This window comes from Canis lupus, chromosome 10 (assembly GCF_003254725.2).
Source record: "Canis lupus dingo isolate Sandy chromosome 10, ASM325472v2, whole genome shotgun sequence".
NCBI lineage: Eukaryota > Metazoa > Chordata > Mammalia > Carnivora > Canidae > Canis > Canis lupus.
In genome coordinates this window covers 30,951,575-30,969,434 of record NC_064252.1, presented here as the reverse complement: position 1 = coordinate 30,969,434, position 17,860 = coordinate 30,951,575, and the positions used below count along the sequence as shown (strand labels likewise).

At 43.7% G+C, this 17,860-nt stretch overlaps 1 protein-coding gene across 1 annotated transcript in view; it reads right to left on the bottom strand.

Moving 5' to 3' along the window:
- LARGE1 (LARGE xylosyl- and glucuronyltransferase 1) overlaps positions 1-17,860 on the bottom strand; it is a 478,727-nt gene that overhangs the window by 195,752 nt on the left and 265,115 nt on the right. The window lies entirely within an intron of this gene.

The following is a 17,860-nucleotide window of genomic DNA, read 5'->3' as shown; positions in this document are numbered from 1 at the left end:
AAAAAAAAGGAGCTGTGAGCCAGTTTAAACAGGTCAAGGCAAAACTCTTAAAAAGGTTGGTTCTAGAAAAGATGGCACTTAAGTAAAGGAGAGATGGACCCTTGGTTTGGAAGGGGGGCGGAAAAAAAAAGAATGGACCTCAGGAGAACATAATGCCTAAGCTGGGCTTAGGGTCTGGAAGCATTTGTCAGATGAATAAATCCAGTGCAGGCATATATTCACACTACAGTTAGGTTCTCTGACAAAGGGTCTGGCTTGACATTAACAGTCTGCAGAATACAAGATCCAGGGAGTGCAGTCATAATGGGGGGACGGGAAGGGCTCACACAAATGATACTGAATTTAAGTCCTTAAATTGCAAAGGCCATTCTGATCTTTCAGAGCAACTGATTTATTCTGGTTTCTGTTACTCTGAGGAAACTAGAACTTTGCATTTCCTGAACTTCTTTCTCTTCTCTTCATATACTAATTAATCAAATACTCAATAAGCCCACCATTCAATTAAAAAAATAATCAGGCGAGGTGCTAGGACTGCAAAGATAAATAGTCGCAGACTTACTTTCATGCAGCTCACAGTTGAGTGAAGCATTTCTCAAAGCATGGCCCAAAGATTGCATCCACATGTCCAATGAACTTGTGTAAAAATGTGGATCTCAAGGCCAAATCCTGGTAGGCCTAGAGAGCTAGACTTGGAAATCTGTTTTCCCAAGGAAGCCTCATGTGTCCTCAGGGCACACGATGAAAACCAATGGCTCAGTGTCAATGACACTATCATGTGGCAGAGGCTCCAAAACCCCAAGTAGGTGATGCATTGGGAGCACAGAGCATAGTCAGAGGAGATTTGTCTTCAGGGACATCAATCCTGAGAGGACCTTTTCTTGATGAGTGGCAATGGGATGGGGAGCCGCTCAGAGATCCCCTCAAAGATAAGCGCCAGCTCTATCTAACCACTATTGCCATTTTTCACCATCAAGATGACTTAACATGGCCCTATAATCTAAGACCTTTCCACCAAGATTCTGAGTGCCACCAAGTCTGAGGTCCCCTGGCTCCTCAGTGGAAGGTACAACCATCTGCCCAGACACTGACCCCATTAAAGGAAGGTCCCAACACGAAGTTAACTGGCCATGTGGCTGAAAGGAACTATAATTCCAAGAGAAAAAAATGAGAGGAGAGAGAAGGCTCAGGAGGAAGAGGTGGAAGAGGAGGAAGAATGAGCTGGTGTTCCTAAAAGACAAGTCATAGCCTACCCCAGAGCAGGGCTAGGCGGGCTAGGTGGGCTAGGTGGAAGCAGGTTTCCCATATGCAAGAACAGAACAAACATAAGCTTTGGTGTCAAGATATTTCTGGACTTGAACAAACAGCTGCATGGGAGCAAGTCTGTGACTATCTCTGCATTCCCAGCACCATGTCTGCTGTATTTTTTTAATTGAATGGTGGGTTAATTGAGTATTTGATTAATTAGTATACAAAGAGAACAGAAGGAAGTCCAGGAGATGTAAAGTTCTAGTTTCCTAAGAGTAAAGGAAACAGAATAAATCAAACAGATATTTGGACTTGAACAAAGAGCTTAATCTTTCTGGGTCCCCCAAATTTTCTGCTCTGTAAAATCAGAATATTAATATCAATCTCAGGCTGTTTGAAGAATAAAAAGAGTCCTAGCAAAAGATCTTTGCACAGAGTAATTATCTCCTTTCTTCTCCTTCAAACTGGGTTTTAGAGGATCAAATCTCACACAATTTCCAATATTAATAATAATAGATGATTTAATGAGTGTCCACTAAGTGCAAGGCACTATTCTCAGCATTTGCATTTATGAAGTTTTTTAGTCTTTGGAACAATCCTGAGAAACCTATTTTTCAAGGTAGAGAAGCTCATCAACTACAACTACACACCCACCACGAAAAGTTGCAACGTTCCACCTCCCTTACTCCACTCCCTAAACATGGAGTAGTGAATTTCTTCTCTAATTATTTTCTCTCTTTTCCTTTCCTAGTACCTTTTCTACCAGCCATGCCTTACCAAAAAAGAACTCTCTGAAGAGCTGGAGAAAGATGAATTTCAAATGTTATCTTGTACGTTTTTTGGGAGAAGAAATGACAATCCATCTTCAATTGCTGGCTCATCGCCAGTAAATGTCACAATGGCTTCTTGCTTTGGCAACCCAACCCGTTTGCTCTCCACCCTTCCCACTACTTACATAGTCCCTCAGATTCAGCCAGCACCATGGGAATCACAAATCCACCTCTAAGGTCCATCAAAATGCAATAGCTAAAAATCTTCCTAATTTATGCAGATACTTCATTACCTATTGGGAATCCAGTTAAGAGCATTTACCAAGTGGGCACCCGCTGCCAAAAATGATAGCAGGCAATGAAGCACACAGAAAACAAAAAAATCAGCCCTGATGTGGAGAGCTGTTGGTGGGGCAGAGAGAACTAAGTACCAAAAAGGAAAGAGGACTTGGTTCACAGTATGCTTGGACTGTTCTTACTCTGAATAAAAAGGCGGGGCCTCCAAAGGAAAAAGAATCTGGGCCTTGCTCCTTCTTTCCTGCTTGAGACACTGGAGTGAAGATAAGATGGTTGAGGCCATGGCAACCTTCTTGCAACCATGAAGCAAGAAATATGGAGACAAAAAGCCAATATGCTAAGAATGGAAAAAGATGGAAAGAATCTGCGGTCTTGAGGATGCTGTTGAGCTGCTGTGTAGGCACTGGACTCCCTACCTCCTTATGGCTTAAAGCACTGTCACTTGCAGCCAGAAGCTCTCCTAATGCAATGATATAAATGGCATTTGGCCTAGAACTTGGCAAACCAAAGATGTTAATTTCCTGTTGGGAAATAATGTTTTGCTGAGGGATTTTTTTTAGGCTATCAGGTAAGCCTCCTAATGGCACTGCTTTTATATTTCCCCACCAAACTAAAAATGAAGACAAAACAATGTGGGGGAAAATGTCCTTCTTTCCCAGGTGTTAGATGACCTCAGCTAATCGGTATTGACAGGCTGGGTATGTTTGCCCTTCCTGTGCCCCCTGAAGACAACCGCGTCAGTTTCACAAACATCCAGGCCTGACTCTAGTACCTGCAAAATCTGCATCTTCAAGCACAGCACTGTAGAGACCGGCCACCCATCCAGTCATTCCACAGGGACAAAGCATTGATGTCTGGTCTCACACCTGATCTTCTTACTAACAGATGTGCCATGCTGGGAGGCTCACGTGCCTGGACTATAAGCCAGCATTATCACCCATAACCTGAGACCTGACCACATCAAGCTGGGAAGCACTGCACTTCTGGACACCTGGACACAACTACAGCACTGTCATACAAAATGACACCAACTATCCAGAGCTAGATGCTGCTGTGACCACCACCTTCCTTTTGAGGAACTCAAAGAGTAACTCCCTGGCTCAAGGTCACACAGCTAGAAAATGACAGGGTGGATCATGAATAAGGTTCTAGACTGGTTTTGTGACTGTGTTGCTACCCCAGACAGAGATCCTGGTTCACTTTCTAGGGGAACACAGACTGTTGGGCCTGGTGGAGGTGAGCCTTGCAGGCAGCTGCGAAAGACAGCCATCAGAGAATCAATGAGCCTCAGCTCTAGGGCTTAGAGGACACATGCCTAAGCAGGGAGAGGAACACACATGGTGGTTTAGGCTCATATAAGGTTTGCTCAAGATGCCCAGAAACAGAGAAGACGGTCTTGTGAGGTGAGCTTCCTTCCAATGGACACATGCCACAGAGGCTGAACACCTGTAAGGCAGGGATTATAACAGAAGGGCCGGAAGGCTCAGGAGCACCAAGATGATCCCAAAAGCTGCTTTAGCTAGTTTGGCAATGAACTTGGGTGCAGCAGTGGTATACAACTCTGATATGCTTGGCACATAAAAGGAACTTGATATTTATTGAATTAATTAAATAATTAATTAATATAATGGAGATGAGAAGGGCCACACATATCCATTCATTTAACTCTACTGCGTGCTAACTGTATAACCAGAGGTCTTCCTCACACAGTGAGATCCAGGAGCTCTTTAATCAGTGTCCCATTTTGTCCCCACCTATAACACCTGTGATACTTAGCTCTGTAAGGCTCTAGGATGGGTCTGTGCATGCAACAGGTGAATGCACAGATGTATATGTCCTGAAAACACCTGGGGCACTAGGAAGCACCCATTTACTCAGCCCCTATTCCTGCATCAGGTGCCAATCTGTGTATGTCACATGGAACAGCTCTAATAATCCAGACACCAACACTCTAAGGCAAGATTTTTCATATACAATGTACAGATAAAAACACTGAGGGTGAAGAGAAGTGGTCACTGACCCAAGAGTAGACAGCTGCTAGTAGGTGCTCTACTCCCTGTTTGCAAATGATTATCACTGCCGTTATCAATACTTATTTAAGTTCTGGGCTTCTCAGCCACTTCTGATAATTTTGAGACATAACATTACGACTCTACTGATTTTCAGAATGAAAGATTTCAGTCCTAAGACTCTTATCCATTCTACATACAACATGTATGTACTCATTCCCCTGTGATGGGAGGCATAGCAAGAAGCACAACTGCTCCAAGGATGGCTGCTAGATAACGTCCAGTTATTAATTCCATAGGAATGGACACAGAGAACATGAACTTGTATACCAAAGGCCAGGACAGAGCAAGACACAGCATAGCTAAGAGGTCAAGACATGCTTCTTGAACTCAAATGCTTGATTTTAAGGTCTTTCATTGGTGAAAAATAAAAGAAAAAAAGGTAAAAATATTTAGAATAAAGTAAAAACAAGCAGATGTATTTGCTCTCAAGACAGACCATTGTTAGAGATGGGGGTAAAAAAAGAAAAAACAAAACAAAACATAATTGAGCATCTCAGGACAACAGGGGGCCTGAGGTCCAGCCACTGAGCATGAATATCAGTCTTTCAGGAGCTAACAGATGTTCATTTTATGAGCAAAGACAGGAGCAGTTCGGCCTTTTTAGGTAGCTATAAAAATCTGGATAATTTTAAGTTATTCTAATAGCTGCCTGACAATTTTATTAACGTCGTCAGCTGCCGGGTGGCCCTGTCCATGCCTGAAAGAACGAGTCCTCACTTGGGATTATTCATATCAGCTGAGTTCTATTCGGAACACCTTCCTGTTTTTAAATTAGCTAGACAACGAAGAGGCTGTCTGCCCATATGGCCCTTCGGAAACTTCATGGCAGGCTGCCTCTATGGGCATGCAGCTAATTCCCTGGTAGGAGTTTTGAAATGGGGCAATGCTCTCTGAGCCTCAGCTTCCTAATATGGTAGGTATAAAACACCCCAACTTAGTGGATTTTTATAAGTAATAAGTGGGAAAATGTAAAGTTCATCCAGTGATGGACATTGGGGAGTTCAATGTTAGCTTGTGTTTCCTTCTCATGAGCCTACAGCCATTTAAAAGAACCAAGATGGCAAGGTTCCCTGTTAACAGTGATATGAAGCCCAAGAATCTTCTGAATAATAGTACTATTTATTATGGCCTTATTACAATTATTAACAAAATGTTTATGTCAGGCCATGTCAAAAACGATGCTGGATGTTGGTATGACAGGGTTGAAGCTCCCCATAGTTCCATGAGAGACTAAGTATTATCATCCCCATTTTATTTATAAGAAAACAGAAGCCCAGAATGATTTAGGAACTTATTTTAAGATCAAAAGTAAGCTGAGTGCTCCTTTTCTGCCCTATCTCGGTTTCTTAGGTATTTCTTTAATTGGTCAAAACTGATCTCTGACTTTTACATTAGAGATTTTCCTTCAATGTGTACTGAGTCTTCACAGTACATATGAATGAGGCACTAAAAATGGCTTGGCTTTTTAGCTTTTGAGTTCATTGGTAAGCTTTTTTTTTTTTTTTTTTTTTTTTTAAAATCTCCTTGCCCCAGCTTTAGAGAGTGGTAACTGATGAGTAGTGAGTGAGCTGATGGTGCACAACTTGTTAACTTGATACATCTATAAACTACAAAATGATGACCACTATCACCATCACCACCTGCTGACCCCTCCATCCTGTCACATAGTTGCTATTTGTTTGAGGAGAGAACATTTCAGATCTGCTCTTAGCACTATTCAAGTGTGATACAGTATCATGAGCTATAACCACCATGCTGTATACCCTGGATTGCCCCAACTTTTTCATCTTATAACTGGACGTTTGTACCTTTTGGGCAGTAGATCATGTGGGTGGGCTTCCCAGCTGTTGGCCTTCACTAAAGGGTGATAAAGCAGATATTGGTCTCTTATCTGGTCCATCATTTGGGGTGTGGTCAAGGAACAGGAACCCCACACAGAGGAGCTTAATATGGGGTTGCTAGCCAGGTGTGGGGGGCTGTAAAAGCCAGAAGGAAACACTGAGATGTCACAGAAACAGCACCTGAAAGTGACAACTGCCATTCCTAGGGCTGGCAGGATGACAGGAAGGGAGGAATTAGGATTATGAGATTTTAGGAGCTTGGAAACCCTACCTCCACTCCCCCCATCGTACCTGGAGCCCAGGCCTCTGAGGAGGGAACGTCACATCGCGAGTGTGGGGAGGGGATGGACTGAAGCTGGAACGAACTGCTGACCCAGGTGAGGAAGCCCTGCTGGAATGGTTCTGACAAACTGGAACTCGGACAAACAGGAGCAAGCCTCTTCTCTCCAGTGTCCCTCTTTACAGAATCTCACAGGGCATGGATGAAATGTTAGAGGAGTGGAGTACACAAGGCTGGCTTTGAAGCTGAGAGCAGGAACTCAAAATGCCCTTCCGTGAGCACCTGGATGGGTATGCCAATGTCAGAACCCAACTCCTGGGCTGGACTCTCTTCCCGGAGACATCAAGCCAATTCCTAGTCTAGAGGACACGAGGCCTTCCACAGTCTTCTGGGCTCTGAGCAGAGGAGGAGATGGTCTTCTTTCAGGACACAGACTTTGAGGCCATCTCCCTGTCTTCGCTCCAGCGCCTGGCCCCGAGGAGTGGAGTCAGAGCCATGCTGGGTGCAGGGTTCCCTGTCTGCCTTCCAGCTCCCACTCTTCCTGATGCCCTGGTCTGTTCTCCTCTTGTTAGCTCTGTTCTTGTGAACTTAAGTCATTTTTTTTTATTCTTTTCCTTCCATTTTAGTGGACTTTGGGAAGGCACAGAAATAAACCCATGTTCAATCTGCCATGTTTTATAACTCACATTTTAAAAAAAAGTATGTGTGGGTCACTTAAAACACGTGTACAAAGCCAAATGTGTCCTCTGGACCATCGTCTGCAACATCTGCAAGGCATCACAATGCTGCACTCGGAATAAGGGAAAGCCAAAATAATTTGGGTCATTTTGCTTGGAAAGAGAAGGCTGAAGAACAAATTAATGGTAGAGAAGAGACCATTTGAGGACAGTTTGCAGCTGTTCTCTTGCTCTGCGAACAGAATTAAAGGGCATGTGCATGAAAGTGTGACATGAGGGATGTCAACCAGAAAGGAAAAAAAAAAAATCACGTCTTACCTGGATTATTTGGTGCCCCACGGTCTCCTTGATGTGACCCCTCCCTCCTTTTCCTCTCCCTCACCTGGAACCTCTGAATTACAACAGAGCATGCATTCAACTGTTTATCAATGAATTCTAGAATGCTAAACAGGCCAGGGCCATGCCATGTCCTGGAGGACAGGGATAAACCCCACAAATAGGGTCCCGTCTCTCAGTGCTTAGTTAGAAACAACCCCCCGGGCACTGTGTTAGTTTCCTACTTGCTGGAACAATCACCTCAAACATAGTAGCTTCAAACCACACAACGTACACTCTCACGATTCTGGAATGGGACTAGGCTAACATCTAGGAGTTGGCAGGGCTGCATTCTTCCAGAGGATTCCTGGCCTGTTTAAGCTTCCAGTGGTACCCGCATCCTTTGGCTGGTGGCCCCTTCCTCCACTGTCAGATGGCGGTACTCCTAGCCCCTGCTTCTCTGTATCACATAGCTTCTCTCCACCATCAGATTACTCTCTGTCTCCTCCTTATGTTAGGACCCTCTCGACTGTTTCACGTCCTATCACCTCTGATACCAGATGTGCAGGACTTCTCACACCAGCCAACTCTCCAACTCTCCCTGCTGACACCAACTATCCCACAACCCACTTCAATTCTGACACAAACTGGAGTCAGCACAGACCTCACAGGTTGAAGAGCTCAGTCCCATAAGACTGCCCCTGCTTCGGACACCAGTCACAGGCACTGGGTCCCTGGGTCACCCACACATCTGTCCAACACAGCTACAAAGTTGAGGGTTCCTACAACCCTCACCTTCCAGTTGCTGATAATCTGCTAGGATGACTCACAGAACTCAGGAAAGTGCTTTATTACCACTAGTTTATTATAAAAGGTGTAACTCATGAACAGTCACTGGAAGAGAGACACAGGGCAAGGTGTAGGGGCAGGGATCTCTGGGTGTGTTACTTCTGCAGCACCTTCATGTGTTCACCAACCTGGAAGCACTTCAAATCCCAGGTTTTATGTAGGTTTTGTCACCTAGGCATGATTGATTAAATGACAGGCTGGTGATTAACACAATCTCCAGCCCCCTGTCCTTCCTGTATGTGGGGTTCTTGTAGGGGAAGAGGGTTGAAGGTTCCAACCCTCTAAGCAGGCCTTGGGTCCTTCTTGCTACCAGCACCATCTTAAAGCCATCTAGAGACCCACCAAGAGGAACCTCTTTAGAATAAAGCCATGCCTATTATACAGGAAATTCCAAGAACTTTAGGAGCTTTATATCAGGAACTGGAGACAAAGACTAAACATACTTATTTTCTATTATATCACCCTCCTTACATTTTGAGCTCATCCATATAGTCCAGGATAACCTCCCTATCTCAAGGCCTGTAGCTTAACCACATCAGCAAAGTCTCTTCTGTCATAAAGGTTAACTTTCATTGAGGAACTAGGACAAAGATATCTTTGTGGGCATCATTCAGCCTCCCACAGATAGAAAGAAGGGCTCGGAATTCAGACCTGTGTTTTGTGCCTCAAGGCCACGTGTTTAACTACCCACTGTGCACACCTGCTGCCCCATGAGCCCGGAGCCTTAGGCACATCCACAATTACTGGGCCCCAGATCTATGCTGTAAGATACTCCTCTTTGCTATTTCCAAGATGTTCCTTTTGCCTGGAATTGCCTTCTACTTGGCCCCCCTACAAACTTCTACTTAACTTTCAAAGCCCAGATCAGGTGCTTTCCCTCTGGGTCTCAATACCTCTGTGTCTCAATACCTCTGGGTCTTCAATACCTGCCCAGCACTTTGGCAAATTCTCTGCGCGAGCAATCACATTACTTGGCAGTTGCTTCTGCTCCTTGCTTCCTTTTCCTTTTTCCATTTTTCAGGGAATTCCTGAAGAACAAGAATCCCTTCCCTTTCTGGTGCATCGTGTAACAACTTCCTATGTTCAATATTACTTGGCACATAGTAGGTGCTGAATACATGCTCCTGAATTGAAGTTAGTTAAAAGATCAAACGAACTGCATTATCCAGGCAGATTGAGCAATCTTTACTGAGAGAGAGAAAGAGAAAAGAGAACCAAGCCACATTTTTTCATTTTTTTTCCCATCAATTTGCTAAGCCCAGTGCTAAGCATTATACTCACTGCTAGGAATAGAGAGACGAATAAAACCAGACACCTGCCTGGGAAGAAAGGTAAATGAGATGTATGGAGTCCCCTACTATGTGCCAGCCACTTGACACTGCTACACTTTAGCTCATTTGAGTGGAGGTCTGCCAGATGAGAGGGAATGGCCTAAATGGGATCCCCATGGCCCCTTCCAGCACACGGATTCTAGAAAATGAGTTTATGATCTCCTCTCTGAATGCTGGCCCCTCTGCAGAACTTCAGAACGCTTAATCCAGAGTTAAAAGGCAACTTAACTTCCAGTCCAATGTTCTTGAAATTAGGGTTTGCCACATATCAGGGGCTTGTGAAAATAATTTAGTGGGTTTCAACGAGCATTTTAAAAATTACAATACATGAAATCAATTAGGAGAGAAATATTTTAAGTCAATGGACATAATAAGGTCAAGTATTGTTTTATGAGATATTTAGTTACACAGCTGTGTGTATCATATGTGTGTAGGTGTCACACATGCACACACACACGCGCGCGTGTGCACTTTCTTTTGGATTGTGATATAAAATGTATTTTAGGGCAGCCCGGGTGGCTCAGCGGTTTAGCGCTGCCTTCAGCCCAGGGCGTGATCCTGGAGACCCGGTATCGAGTCCCACGTCGGGCTCCCTGCATGGAGCCTGCTTCTCCCTCTGCCTGTGTCTCTGCCTCCCTCTCTCTCTCTCTGTCTCTCTGTGTTTCTCATGAACAAATAAATAAAATCTTAAAAAAAAATAAAAAATAAAATGTATTTTACTGTGGGATACAGTCAAAAAGGTATGAAAAGTCCTGATGTTCCTCCATCTATACTTTGATATAAAGAGCAGGCAAGGCCTGCCAATGGACTGAGTCCTGCCAGCTCCGTTAATGAAAGGCCTGATAGGTAAACTCTCCAAGCCCATGGGCATCTGCACATCACACTTGCTCCACTGCCATCCCAATAGGAACCCCACTGGCTCTGGGGTGAGCCAACTGGGGTAAATGACTTGCTCAAGTATGTCCTGTTCTATTACCTAGGCTGTCCTGGCAAACTCATATGGAAAACCTTTACATAGTCTACAGTGGATTTCCTTCTGACTGTCATAGTCAAGATGTAATTATCCAGAAATGGTCTAACTAAAGCCCCTGAACTCCTAAGATGTGGAGTCCTGAGGAACAAATTATAGGCTCTGAGGTTCTGCTGACCCCAGGACAAAATTCCCACCTCTGCTCTGAGCCAGCCAGGAGACCTCAGGCCTGCCAGCTGTACTACGGAATTGGGTCTGGCGTGAGCAGGGGAGGCGTCCCTTCCTAGGAAGGCCTGCTCAAAATACAAGCTCAGTAAACATTAACACCTCCTGCCTTCCACTCCCCTTCTCTTTCTACGAATATTTGCAGAGAAGTTAAAAAATAACCGCATGCCAAGTACACTAATGAGTCAAGAAGAACAACTGCTGAGAGAATGGCATTTCTCCTCCTTCGGCAAAAGCAACAGAGCCACATGCACCTCCGTTCTGTGACTGGGGTGCCGTATGCCTGGGCCTTGCCAAGGGCCCCCTGCACCGTGTGCCAGCTCAGAGTTTGGAGTTGACCAAGTGCCAACCTCAGCTCGGCTGTGTGTGCTCGATCCCACAACCAGCCCAATCTTGACCTTTTCTGGTATTTATGATGTTGGATTGGATTTTGATCACTGTTTGAGCTCTTGACACAAAATAAACAGGTTGGCACTTTTCCCTGGGAGGCCTGAGTGCCAGGATTCTAATCCTGTCTCCAAACACTGCCCTGCCTCACCACCCCCATGACAAAATGGCCAAGACAACGTCTCTTTTGTTGCAGCAGCCATGAAACCGCAGGTCTGAAACTTTCAGGCATAAGTCGCAACCCTGGTGGCATGTTAGCCTTACATAAAGAGCTTGTAAAAACATGACATCCGGTGTCTAGACCAGAGAGATTCTGACTTGGTTGTTATGGAGTAGACCTGGGCAATACTCTTCTTAAGGAGCTCCGCAGGTAATTCCAACTTGAAGCCAGTTGAAGACAACTGCCATTTGGAAGAAGTGGAGGGAACAGAGAGGTAAATGACCAGGTTCAGTCCTTAGGCCAGCCCCTGGGAACAGGTGGAGAAGGTGCTTGGTTTTCATATGAAGAATGCACAGCAGAGAGAGGTGAACTGGCTCATCCAAGATCACACAGCCAGGGCTCAGCCTAGAACACAGGGCTATTTGACTCTCTGCAGCCATGACATTGCACTCTTAAGCTCAGTACACCTACAGAGATCTATATGTAAGCAGCCTCAGGGCCACAGCCTTACAATGCTCAAAAGAGAGGGTGAGCATTTTGCTCTTCTTTAGAATACCAAAAAACAGCTGGAAGTGGGCCCAAGAATCCAAAACAGAAGGCCTGCATTGGCAAATAATAATATAGCCATCCCACAGGATACCCGGAAGCATAAAAAATGACATGGCACATGACTTTGGAAAATGCTGCAATGTGTAGTTAAGAAGAAAAAAAATAGTACGTAAACAGTATTACAACATGGTCCTCCATTTTATTAAAAAAATAAACAATTTTATACGCACAGAAAAGTGTCTGAAAGGAAATATACTACAATGTTAACAACTGAACTCTTGGTAGTACAGACACAGAAGGAGTTTTATTTTCTTTGTGCTGATATGGATGTGCATTGTTTTATTCATGATGCATGCATATAAAGTGGATCAGTCTAGTGAACCTTAATGATGCCCACGACAGAGCGGTCTGGTCTGTTCTTGAAAGGATCTAGTAAATTCTTGTTTTTGCCTCTGGAGATGAAGCTCTTTCACGATTACAATAATGTCCAGAGGGCATCTTTATGCTGCCTGCCCCTGTCCTGACTATATAGAATTCTCTTCTTACTGTTCTACAAGGAAAAACATATTTTCTTCTTCAAATTAAAAAAAAAAATGTAGAGCTGAAATCATGAGCATCAGTGTCTCTAAAAACCTAATCAGAGATGCAAACGTTAGGGATGAGCACCTATTCTGTACTACTATGGAAAAGCACCAAGAAGTATTCAAAAGCCCACCTCCTATCATGAGTGCTTCCACACCTCTCTCTGAGGCCAGAACCCAGAACTGAGCTTGAGTTTAGAAGCCCACTGTCAGGAGACTCGCTGGGCTGAACCACAAATCACTATTTACTCTAGAAGATCTAAACACTTGTGGGAACCCTACTTTGGGAATGGCTTCATTCCCCTTATTTGATCTCCATTCCTGTCTTAGATCTCAGTGCTTCAAGTCCCCTTGGAGACTCCAGGGTGTCTGTGATTTTCTACTTTATGGAAGCAGACAATGGGGAAAAAACAGTATTATGGAGTTCAAGGAGCCAAAGAAGCTTAAGACCTAATTTTATTTATTCAAGAACTAATTTTTTTTAGCATCTAAAAGGCATGGATTGGGACAGACCTTGAAGGCAGTACCTACAAGACTTGCTGGCAGATAAGTGCAGGGCGTGAGGTCAAGAAAGGCATAAAGGGGACTCCTATTTTCTGTAATTCTGGCTCTGCTTCTGGCCATGTGAATTTGTATGAGATTCACAGACCTGAATGGAGCACTGAGATTATCCAGGCAAACCCATTCATTTTACAGATTCACTTCTGTACCAGGCACTCAATAAATACTCATCAAACAGATACCCTTGGATCAGGAAGGGAGAGTGACTTGCCTAAGGCTAGTCATGGCAAGACAAAGACCTGCATCCAAGTCAAGTCCTCTTACAACTCCATCTCACAAACTAAAGACCTTTTGGACCTTTCTTTATCTTTGCAGCAGAAAGCACTGAACGAGCTCAGGATCTTTTAACATTCGTCCCATTCCTGTTTTTGGCATATGTGCACGTCGGCGAAGCCACTACCAAATTGCCTTTGTTTGCTACTGCTTCTGTACAGACTGGAAAGAAAATTCATCTTTCAACATGTCACCTTTCCACTTTGACAGATACTGATTTCTTTTTTAATTGATGTCCCAGGAAGGCACACACCTAATCCGCTTGAATGATGACACCGTTAATTAGGCCAAACAAGGAAGAATGCCCAGGACAGAGCCCAAGCTGGAGGCACTACTTACTATGAGCTGTGGCCAATTTCTCAGGGAAGAGTAATTTGTAAAAGGGAAGATCAAGGAGATATTCAGCTAGGTCAAACTTTAATTTAGGTCACATTCGAGGATAAAGAGTCTTCCAAATCTACCTTCTCCATCTAGACAGAATAATTCTCTAAAATCCTAAAGAAAATCTTATAGTGTCTATTATAGGCCAGTCATGGTCACGGAGGAAGATCCCATCTGAGACAAGAAAATAGTGATGGGGACTTGTGGGAGAGAAGTTAAAAAAGAATTCTTTATGTAGAATGGGTTTTATTGGCCGGCATGCTTCTTAAGACTGTAAATGACAGAAATTTAAACTGATGTAAGAAATAAGACAAGTGAAATCTGCTTCAGGCATGGCTGGAACTAGGGACATAATAAAATGTAATCTGGAATCTCTCCATTTAGGCTCTCAGATTGGCTTTCACTCTCAGACAGAGAAGCTGTGCAGGAAAGGGGCACCAGTCAGTCTGAGACTGCTTTCTTTAAAAAGGTCTGCTTGCCAAGTTTGCCTTTGGCTGGCACGTGTGAACCTGGGTTCCAGGAAGGTTCCCCACTCTTGCTTGATAAGAATGGTCTACTGTATAAACTATGTAAACATTATGGTTTATGATGAACACATGCTTTCCTTCTGGGAGTCTGGAATTTTGGTATGCTCTAGTAGAGGGTGCCCATGTGACAAGCCCCCAGTAAAGACCTTAGATGCTGAATTTCTAATGAGCTTTCCTGGTGGAGAGCATTTCATACTTGTTGCTTCAACTAATTACTGGAGGAATGAAGTATGACCTGGATTACTGCACTAGGAGAGGACTCTGCAAGCCTAAGCCCAGTTACCTCTGGACTTAAGTCATGCACATTTTCCTTTGATGATTTTGCTTTATGTTTTTTTTTTTTTTTTCTGAAGTTAGTCATAGCCACGAGTATGACTCAGGCTGAATCCTACAAATCATCCTTGCAAATCACAGAATCTAGGGGTGGTCTCGAGGATCCCGGTGGTAAAGCGACCAATGGAGGTTCTAGTCTCATCTCCTCATAGTTTAGAAACTGGAGTGGAAAATTCTTCTCAGACATCCCAGCAGAAACCCTTGACCTGGTGTTCATTAGTTCTGATTGGTTCAGCATGAGGCACGTAAGCTCCCTAAACCAATCATAGTCAGGGAGATGGCTAGGTCTTGCTGGCCAGGACTGGCGCATGCCCTTACCATGCAGCCAAGGATGGATCACACCACCCCTTATGCACACTGAAAATCAATTAAGACAAGGAGAGTCAAGGTTTTCAAAAGAAAAAGAGACATTCTGTTGATGTTTATGGATCCCGAGTAAGCAAACAGCACTTCTACCATGGTGGAACACAAATGTAGTATATTATGAGAAAGAATTTGCTACACTTAAAACATCAATCACCAGCACTACCCTATCACAGGTAAGAAGAGCTGAACTTATTTTCTTACCCAACACCTATGCTTCCTCTTGTATTCCTACCCTAATCTGCTAAACTGAGAAATAAGAGACATCTACAAATCTCTCATCTACCACACTGTATCTGGACATCTATTTCTAATTGATTCTGTTGTTGCAACCCACTTCCACCTTAGTTTAGGCAATGATCATCTCTTACTTGGATTACCAACACGGCCACCTAATTGGATTTTGTTTTTTGGTTTTGTACTATCCAACTCAATCTCCCACTGCAGTGCATTACCTTTTTATACTGGGGACTGATCTTAATCATTCTTCTTGGAGACTGTCAACAGATTCTCACAGTATTCTGAAAAAGCCCAAACTCCTTAGCATGGCATGCCAAGGCCAGACCCCTTCATGACCTAACTCCTGCCTACTTTTCAATCTTCCATCACATTCCCAACCCACCTCCCATGCTCAATTCTTTGTATAAATATTCTAGCCAGAGGGAAGCCCCTGACAGTTCAACAACATGCCATGCTGTTGCATGTCTTCATGACTCTAACCACTCTGTTTTCCTGCCTGAAGTGGCCTATTCCACTTTTCTTTCATAGAGATATTCCAGCCAATTCACACACCAATTTATCTTGTGTTGCAGGTGACATCTTTCCTGGTCTCCAAAGTTAATTACTCTCTCCATGGTGGCACCACTGTGCTTGGTACATGCCCTTCTATTTCTCACCACAGTCCCTTCGTAGTAGCTGCCTGCCTTTCAAATTTTCAAGTAGAGTGCCCTCTTCATGAAGGTAGGTGTACCGCCTCACTAACCATACACTTCAGTACAGAAAAGCAATGCTTAAAAACCTGTGGGCTTATTATTGACAAAGGAAAGAGGCCGTGATTGTGGGCCTCCCACATACTAATCAGATGATTTGGGTCTATTATTCAACCTCTGTAAGTGTTGGTTTTGCTCTCATAAAATGGAGATTGGACTATCCATCTGTCAGAGGACTATTGTGATGAATGGAGCAAAGGTATACAGAGCAACTAGGCTGCAGGCACAGTCTAGATTGTATCAGACACTTTACAAAAAGGCAAAATGTTTCCCCCAAAACGTACCGTACTAATGCAAGATGGAAGCAATAAGGGAGAGAGGGGGCAGGGTATATAGAAACTCTGTACTATTTCCATGATTTTTCTGTAAATCAAAAGCTGTTCCAAAATTTTAAAGTTCATCTGAAAAAAGTATAAGTTCCATTCCTGCCAACCAACCCCTCCTCCCCTCTCCCCTCTAGCCCCTCAAGGGCTGCCTCCTCAGTTTTTGAAAACCCATTATCACATCATTTCAAAAATAAAAAGGATTATTGGCTGGATGGGGAATCTTCTTTTTAAGCTTCTAAGATTTTTTGCCATCATGGAATATAACCTGGGGCCTCTTTTGCTATCCAAGCAATAAAAAAGAAAAACCCCAAATTGTCATAACCTCTTTGTCCCTAAGACCAATCAAAAGGCAAACAAAAAAACAGAAACCGGACTTCTTTTTCTAATGAAGATGTCTGTTAATGAAAAAAAAAAATATATATATATCCTTTGCTTCTAGGGAAGCTGGTGATATTACCTGGTCCTATGCTGGCTGACAGTGTTCCCTTACATGGCCCCTCCATCCATCTCAATAAGGAATCAGCACACACACCTCTGCCCACTGCACTCTTCCAGATGGGCAAGCCCAGTGCACCGTGCGGAGAAGAGAACAGCTATTTGTCTTCCTTGACAGGCCACGTCCGTCCTTGTCATATATTAGATGCTGCTAATAATCTATGTATATGCATTTAGGAGGGAAAAAAATGTGTGTCCTTGCAATAGTCACAGAATGACACACGGCGGTTTCCTCTCTTCATGAGTATGTAGATGAGTAGTGAGCTGGTCCCTCTTGTAATTTCAGGGGAAGATCATAAATTCTAGTGGGTCCTAACAGAATCGTGGCCTTCTAGGGATATGAATGCATTTGGGTCTGGTTAATTCAATCATACTTTCCCTTGGTATCATGTATCCTTCCAGGTACAGGGGGAATGAACGCATTTATTTACTTTCTGAGACAAGAAATTCACTGCTGGCTGTTCAACTCTATCTGCAGCCCTAGAAAAGAGAAAATTTACAGTTCAAGCATTTTTGAGGCCAGTGTTGAGTATAAAGAAGGGAAAAGAAGTCTGAAGCACATAACAACAGGAGCTTGAACACAGGGCTGATTCAGAAAGTCATTCAAAGGGTGTATGATTGGGAGTCTTCACGGTGTGAACAGATAAACAAGCTATCAAAAGTTCATATTTCTTCTTCTTCTTCTTTTTTAAGATTTTATTTATTTCTTCATGAGAGACACAGAGAGAAAGGCAGAGACGACAGACAGAGGGAGAAGCAGGTTCCATGCAAGGAGACCGATGTGGGACTCAATCCCAGGACCCCGGATCATGACCTGAGCCAAAGGTAGATGCCCAACCACCGAGCCACCCGGGTGCCCCTTTATATCTTCTTTTGAGCCATCATTATCAAACACTAAAAACCACCACCACCACCTACCTGACTGATCCTGCACATTTTTATCAGTAACGGTGTGCCAAGAAGGGGTTCTCAAAGAGAAAGATTTTGCCCCTCAGGGGGCATTTGATGATATCTGGAGATGTTTTTGGTTATTAAAACTGGGGAAGGTGGTATTACTGGCAAC